The sequence below is a fragment of the Heterocephalus glaber genome, unplaced genomic scaffold (assembly GCF_053883595.1).
Source record: "Heterocephalus glaber isolate CG9 unplaced genomic scaffold, H.glaber_assembly_v1.0 deba00001532, whole genome shotgun sequence".
Lineage (NCBI taxonomy): Eukaryota > Metazoa > Chordata > Mammalia > Rodentia > Bathyergidae > Heterocephalus > Heterocephalus glaber.
The window spans coordinates 6117924-6125629 of NW_028258330.1; the positions used below are offsets into that span (position 1 = coordinate 6117924).

The 7706-nt window shown below is 41.4% G+C and overlaps 1 long non-coding RNA gene across 3 annotated transcripts in view; it reads left to right on the forward strand.

The window, feature by feature from the left end:
- Window positions 1–7422, forward strand: part of LOC147824631 (uncharacterized) — a 31206-nt gene extending 23784 nt beyond the window's left edge. Inside the window, exons 4-5 of one of the 3 annotated variants that reach the window (XR_015441954.1) lie at window positions 929–3135; window positions 5649–7422. This is a non-coding gene — a long non-coding RNA (uncharacterized LOC147824631). Of the gene's footprint in view, window positions 1–928 lie in introns of all 3 variants that reach the window. The other 2 variants (XR_015441953.1, XR_015441955.1) reach the window with 2 other exon arrangements.
- The last annotated feature ends 284 nt before the right edge of the window (window positions 7423–7706 follow it).

Consider the following 7706-nt stretch of genomic DNA (forward strand, 5'->3'; position numbering starts at 1 on the left):
ATTCCTATAAACTATTGCTGATAAAGTCCTCTCATATATATGTTTATACCTTGAATAGCTGTACTTGGTCAAATCAAGGCAATTCTGTGTATGTCTGTTGTTTCTTATGTAAATGCATTGTCTGTGAACAGTGTTGGCGTGCAATACACAGTGAAAGTCTTCATACAGAATAATTATCTTTTCAAGGCTTATTGAGAGAGGTTTCCTTGGTAACAAGAAATCAAACCTACCCACTTCATCTTAGGGTCAGAACAAGGTTCTTGTTCTAATCATCATTTCTGTTTTCAGATACAAACTGTAAAGAAATCTCAGTGAGGATATTCAAATATTAGTAATAAGTAGCTTTGCTCTCTCCAACATGCTGCCTTGAATTGTTCTCTTGTAGCAGGTTTACACCCATTGTCAGGGATTAGTATAATGTTTCAGGGCACAAGCCTCATTCATACCTCTTTAGTACTTCTTCTCTCCCTCAGAGATTAGTGGTAGGTACCAGCTATTGAATATTTATTATGTGTCAGATACAGTACTAACGATTTGTAGACCATTTCTCCAGTCCTTTCAATAACTCATACAAAGTCAGCCTTTTGCTGTGCAATAAACACCCCAAACTTGTTAGCCTAAACCTCTAATTTGTCTCATGACTCTGTTGCTTAGAAGTTTGGTACAGGCTTAGGCCAGAGTGTGTTCTGGTCTCAACTGGGCTTGCTCATGTATCTGAAACCAGTAGCCAGATTGGCTGAGGTCCAGCTGGTCTGCAGTGACCTCTTTAAGAACAGATCATTTCTAGGCCACTTCTGTTCCTTGTGGTCTCTCATAATCTACCTAGACATGATAATGCACAGTCCTCAAAGTGGCAAAAGTTGGTGTTCCAGTGTGCATGTATTTTGTCTGCCTCATGCTTCCGTATTTGTCTCTTTGGCCAAAACAGGTCACATAGTCCAGCCCTAAGTCAGCACTGGAGGGATCTACACAAAGGCGGGGAGAAAGCAACCATGGCTGTAACTTCATAGATACTTTGGTGGCAGGTGCTTGATAAAGACTGAACAATCAGTCTATAGAGTGAAGCCAGTAAGAGTGGAGAATGCTTGTAATTGTGGGAAGAAGCTGGAAGAAGAGTAAAATGAAGCACTTTCCAGTGACATCATACCCAGGGGATGCCTCTCTCAAGAGGTGACCAATGCCCCAATTTAGCCCTGTCATTCTGATGGAAATGCTGAGAGCAGGCTCTTTAGTTTTCTGAAGTTTCAGGTAAGTCATTTTGTTCCCTCAAGCCCACTAGCACCATGGACAGCTCTTTCATAGTACGTGGAGAAGGACCTTAAGGCTCAGATGTTTTTCTTTTTGACTTCTCCATGTTAATTAAACCACATTGATAAAAAATAACAAGTGTTCACTAGTAGGGGGACAGTTCTTTGATTCTCAGGCCTGGAAGAGGCAGTAAAGATTAGGTGACACCCGTTGAGGATTTCACAGATAAGGAGGCTTCAAAGTTAGAACCAGAGCTTCCCAGTGCAGAGATCTTTGTATGCCAGCACATCCTTCAAGGGAAATTCCAGCTCTGAGGAGGACTCACCTTCATGCAAGTGCTGCCTTCCCTTCACAAAGTCATTGCTGATGAACTTTGAAAGCCCTGTGGAGCTGCACAGCACTTGCCTTTCTTTACCTTTCAAACTAGGAGCACACAGTGCTTGCCACACAGCCTCCCACTTGCTTCACAGAAGTGAAAAGGGAAATAACACTGGGAAGTGATGGGAGCAGGGGTGAAGTCTGGGACTCCTTGCTCTCCCTTTAGGGTGTGAGTCCATAAGATCCTGAAGGCTCAAGGCCAGAGCTGGACACACTTGTCTGGAGAGACTCAGCTACAGGCTCCCACCCACACAGGGAAATCCTGATGAATCAGGAAAGAGAATGTTATCAGCAAAACACTTGAAGGCTGTTGCTGAATAGCTTTTAACCAACAATCTAGAGATCCTTCTCTCAGGGTTGGGGGAAAACAAAGCCAGCTTGTATTCAAAGCTTTGAGTAGGTACCAAAGGCAGCATAAATTTAGCCAAGTGGAAATTCACTTCAAATAAAGACACAATTTTCACCAGCAGTGAGCCTACCCTGGAAACACAGCATCCCCCACCCCCACAATGGGTGCATTTTATTTCCTCCTTTGCAAAGAATTATAGAAACCATGACTGCTTTGGTGCTGTGAATGACACAAATACAGTCAATAAATGCACCTATATCTTGCTTAGCCTTGGGCTTGGAGGGGGCCTGGGAGGAGCTGTTCTTCTAGCTGGATCATCTTCCAAGAATTCTGCCAACATTTCTGGAGAAAGCAAGGGCCATCTTTGTCTTTGGGGACTGGCTGACTTGGAATATTGAGCTGGAGGTGATCAGTAGGCATCCTTGGATTTGGAAATTGTATGAGACCCACTGAAGTTTCATGATATGCTGTTTCATCATTTTGCAGTCTACAAGGACATCTACCAGAGAATGGTTGATGAGATAAATTTCAGATCAGCAGAGGCAACAAGTAACACATAACATACCCAGTGCTCATTTCAGAGATGAGGAAAGGTGCCAGGGGACTGGCCTTCAGGGTTCCTGCCACAGTGACATCTCTACTTACAATGGCATTACTTCTAAAATTCTTTCTTCCCAGCTCTTCTGCCTAACAAATGTTACCATTCACCACCCTCTTCTATACTACATTCAGGCCCTTACCTCGACTCAGGCCTCTTTCCAGCTTTTCTCCTTCATAATTGTCTCATCAGGTCATGGTCTACACTGTTGCCCCAGGATCTTTCTACAAACCTCATGGGATCCTGTCCAACTCCTGATTGCTACCCTCTCCATCCAAACTCCTGCTCAGTGCACGATCTTCCTGAGGTGGAGCTTCTCCATCATTATCCTCTAGAGTTGAGCTGTAATGAATGGATCAGGTCTCCAATATAAGGATGAATTTCCAGCTGCCATGGCATGGTATTCCCCCAGTTACTCTAGGAATCCCTCCCCATGCATCTACTTGGTGAACTTCTACTGAACTTCACAGGAAGGTGTCTCATATGTGAAGTTCGTCCAGAAGTCAAGGTTAGAGAAGGTGAAAAGGCTCAACTTGAGATGGGATGAAAAGTGAGAAGAAAGGTAAGGACATAATGGGCAGGAATGTGCCATGGCCTTTGCTGTCCTTTGATAACCCACTTTGATGAGTGAAAGGCTCATTTATTCATCCATGAGTCCTCTCTCATTTTCCTTTCTCACAGTATGTCAGCATTTATTCCAGGCCACTCTTGGCATGCAATCTTAAAAAGTAATATCTGTGTTTGTGTGTGTGGGCTGTGCACATCCTCAAAGCTCCGTGGATTGACAACCATGGATTTAAGGACAGCATGCAACCATTTTGTAAATAGCCTTCTCTGACAGTTTTTATCATCAGGTTCTTTAAATGACTGTGTTTCCCAGACTCTAGGATACTTACACAGAAAAGAGCAGAAAGGCAATTAAAGTAAGTTCATATATGAGTGAAGAAAAGGCGTAGTCTCTACTTTGAGGTGGGTTTTTTGCTCTCAGTTCTCTTTAGGGAAAATTCAGTGACCCCAGGGTTTAAGTCATTCTGAGACACAGAACTTCCATATTATAAGCAGAGCCAAGGCATCTCAGTAATTACTTTTTGCAGTCACCGAAGGCTCTGGAAAAGAAAGACATACTTCTCCAGCAGCTTGCAATTATAAAATAAATCAGCATGTGTTTAAATTAAATGCTAACTGGATCTCATTATTATTAGAGCTGGCTTGTTCTCGGGTGCTCTGATTTCACAGTAAAGGACACAGTTTAGCAAAAGACAGGCTGCTCCAGATTCTCATTCTCAGGAGTTTAAGGGAAAGGAAGTTCTTTCCTATCTACATTGTAGCAACGTCAATTTTCTTTGTGCCCACAGAAGACCTAGACTAGAGGTCCATGCGGACTCCAGAGACCATACTTTTCTAATTCTGCAATTTGCTTTTTATCAAATGCAAATGCTTAATTGATCAATTTCATCCCTTTAAAGTTTGTGCAGGGGGTTCAGGAAGGAAGTGATACTATTTATCAAAACCAACAAGGCATTAGGAGAAAGCCTACTGTCTTAGGCCAGGTTCCCTGAGAAATAAAACCTGAGACAAGAATACATGTGTAAGTGTCTCATAACAGAAGGACCCAGTAAGAAGGAGAAGAAAATCCTAACTTGGAGAAAGCTGGACTTTCACCATCTATATTTTAATGGGAACCTGAGGGAGTTCTGATGTGTGCTCAAGTTGGGGAATTATTACAGGATGTGATAAAAAATACAGTGAATGCTAAATTTAAAAAGTATTGCAGTAAAATACACATGACCTTCAAAATACACCCTCTTTCTTCGAACACACTTATCCTATTGTTCTTGCAACTTTCTAAAATACTTCTTCACCCTCTGGAAGTCTCTTTCATAATCATCTTTAGTTGCTCTATCATGGCTGCCTTGCTGTCCTGAATAGATTCAAAACATTTACCTTTCATGGTCATTTTAACTTTGGGGAAGAGTCAGAAGTCACACAGTGCCAGGTCCAGTGATTAAGGTGGATGAAGACACAGTGTCATGTTTTTATTTGACAGAAACTGCCATAAATGGTTTGAACTGACTCAGGACATCAAGGCAGCCATGGCAAGACAATCAATAAAGAGAATTTTCAGTACTGCTTTAGAACATGGCAAAAATGATGAGATAAGTGTGCTCAAAACAAGGGGAAGTATTTTGAGGATTGATGGCAATGTGTCTTTTACTGTAATAATTAAAAAAAATTTAAACATTCAGCATTATTTCAATCACATCTCAATATATATATGTGCATGATATCTAAATCATGTATAGGTAGATAAATAGAAAGCTATATGCATGTGCATATCTACCTAAATATATACAATGCAGTATTTGAGCAGACCTGTGTTTCCAACTTGGTTCAAAATAAATGAATCATTTGTTTTAAGAACTCAGATATAATGGGGTTCTTACATTGTCAGAGCCTTCTGTGATTCTTTGGATGCAAACTACACAGTGTAACACAAGTGGTCTCTAGGAAGATGGAGAGGGGGAACAGAACAAGAGACAAAGAGGGGCTACTATATTTGGAGTTCATTTAGTGGCTGGAGTTTGGGAGGTTGTTCATTCATTTCACAGTTTCCCACAGAGCTGCCATTCTGCTAAGGTCATAGGATTCGTTTGAGCCAAAGGACTTTCAGATGATGTAGAGGATATGTTATCCCTACCTCAGCAACACAGGAATGACCATGTCAGCATGAATGCCTAAAGGAAGGTACTGATGAAGAGCCACCAATATACAAAGGAAAGTTGAAGTGGGAGCATTCACTTCCCTAAAGATGTGACCTTTGACTTGGGCTTTTGTAACCAGATGGAGAGAATGGAGAATTGAAAGCAATGTAGGAAGAAGGGATGGTGTTGAGGAACCTGGAGGAATTTGGCCAGGCAGAGGTACTGGAAAGGAAAGGGAAAGCGATAGTTGCTTAGGCTAGAATGAGAAGATGACTGAGATCCAGATTAAAGATCTCAGGCTTCAGCATCCAGGAGGTGAAGGAAGTGGTTGCAACTTCTGAAGAGAGGATGGTGTGATATTGTTTTCTCTTAGGAGCCACACTCTGGAGATGCTTTTAAAGGAATCAGAAGAGGAGGTCCTGGGGAACAGAGGCTGCTTGAAGGAGTCTTTTGTGACTGTTCAGGTAAGAAGTGCTGACAGCAAAACAGTGGGGCTGGGAAGAAGGTGAGGCAGAAGACATGGTCAATCTTGACAGCCAGATGACAAGAGTATAGGGGAGAAAGTGGCTGGTGTTGACTCCAAGTTTCAGAGATGGAGACACACTGAGTGGTGGTTGATGCCATTCACCATCAGAAGATATGGTGGAGGGAGCTTTTCTGGAAGGGAGACAGGAAGAGAGACATTAAGTTAAACTTTGATTTTGTAATATTATAAGTGTCTAACGGACTTCAAATTTGAGATGTTCACGTGGCAATTGGGAATGTAGGTCTAAACAGAGCATCTTTGGCTATAGGTTGAAATCTGGAAGTGTTGGTCAAGAGTTAATTCATTCAGTAAATGTTGGTTGAGCATGTTCGGTGTGCTGGACACTGTTCTCTACACTGGGGACATAATAGTGGACAAGATTGACAAAATCCTTGTCCTTATAAAGCTTAATAATAGTACAGAAATCAGAAAGTAAGCAAACAAATACAATGGATGGTGTCAAAGGGAGTTCAGGTCCTTGAGAAAAATAAGTCAGAGTTGAGGATGAAGAAGTTGGGAGGTAAGTGCAAGTTTAGAAAGGATGTTTGTGGAAAGGATCATTGAGAAGGTGATACTGAGTAAAGACCTAAAGGTGGGAGAGACATGATCTGTATAAATAGCAGAGAAACAGCATTTCAGGTGGGGAAACAGCAAGTATAAAGCTTCTTGGTTGGAAACCTTCAGTACATATTATAAAGATGGCAAGGAAGTCAGCTTGGTCATCTAGAAATAAGGTAGCAAGAGGTAAGGTCAGAGAGAAAACAGGGAGCTGTATCCTGAAAGAACTTGTGGCCCATTGGAAGGTCTTTGGCTTTAATCCTCAGTAAGGCAGGGTTTGATTTGAGAGATGCTAAGATCAGATCACTGTAATGAAAATCACACCACAAGGGAGGGGGCACAAAGGAAGAAGACAAAGAGACCAGGTGGGAGGCTATGCAATGATATTGATAAGAGAAAATGGTAGCAGAGGCCAGGATGTGAACCAGGAGGTGAGGAGAAGTGGTCAGAGTCTGGGTATATTTAAAGGTAAAGAAAGGTAGGAGGACTCATTGACAGTTTGAAAAGGGAGAGGGTGAGTCAAATATTTTCAACATGAGAAAACTAGAAATACATCGTTGACTCTTACAGAGATAAGAAGGATTAAGGAGAACACTTTCGTAGTGGTGGCAGATCCCGGGGCCTGTTTTGGACATTCAGGATGTCAAAATTTGAGATGTCCTTTCTCTCTCTCTCTCTTTCTTTTTCTTTCTTTCTTTCTTTCTTTCTTTCTTTCTTTCTTTCTTTCTTTCTTTCTTTCTTTCTTTCTTTCTTTCTTTCTTTCTTCCTTCCTTCCTTCCTTCCTTCCTTCCTTCCTTCCTTTCTTTCTTTCCCTTAAATTCTTTTATTGGTACATTTTAGGTATACAACACAATTACATTTCTTACTGGGAACTTGTACCTTTACATGATGCATCTTGGTTCTTATTTTTTCCCAATTCCTAGGCCTCCCTTCACCCCCTCCACCCTTGCCTATTTACAAAGACTTTATTTCCATTTTTTCCATTTCTCAACATTTTTCCTTTCCCTTCTTTCCTTTCCCCTGCCCCTCCCACTACCCCTACCCCTTTGGACCTTTTCTTCCTATTTTGCATTATCAATTATTCATTCTAATCATTGGTACATATTAGGTGTACAGTATAATGACATTCATCATTGGAAATTTGCACCTTTACATAATCTCTCTTGGCTCTTATTTTTCACCCTTGCCCAGCCCTCCCTTCAACTCCTCCATTCCTTCCTATTTACAAAGATTTTGTTCTATTATTCCATTTTCTCATATTAATTCCATTCCGTTCTTTCCCCTACCCCTCCCACTTCCTTCCCCTTTGCCCCTTTTCTTCCTATTCAACATTACCTATTTTACACT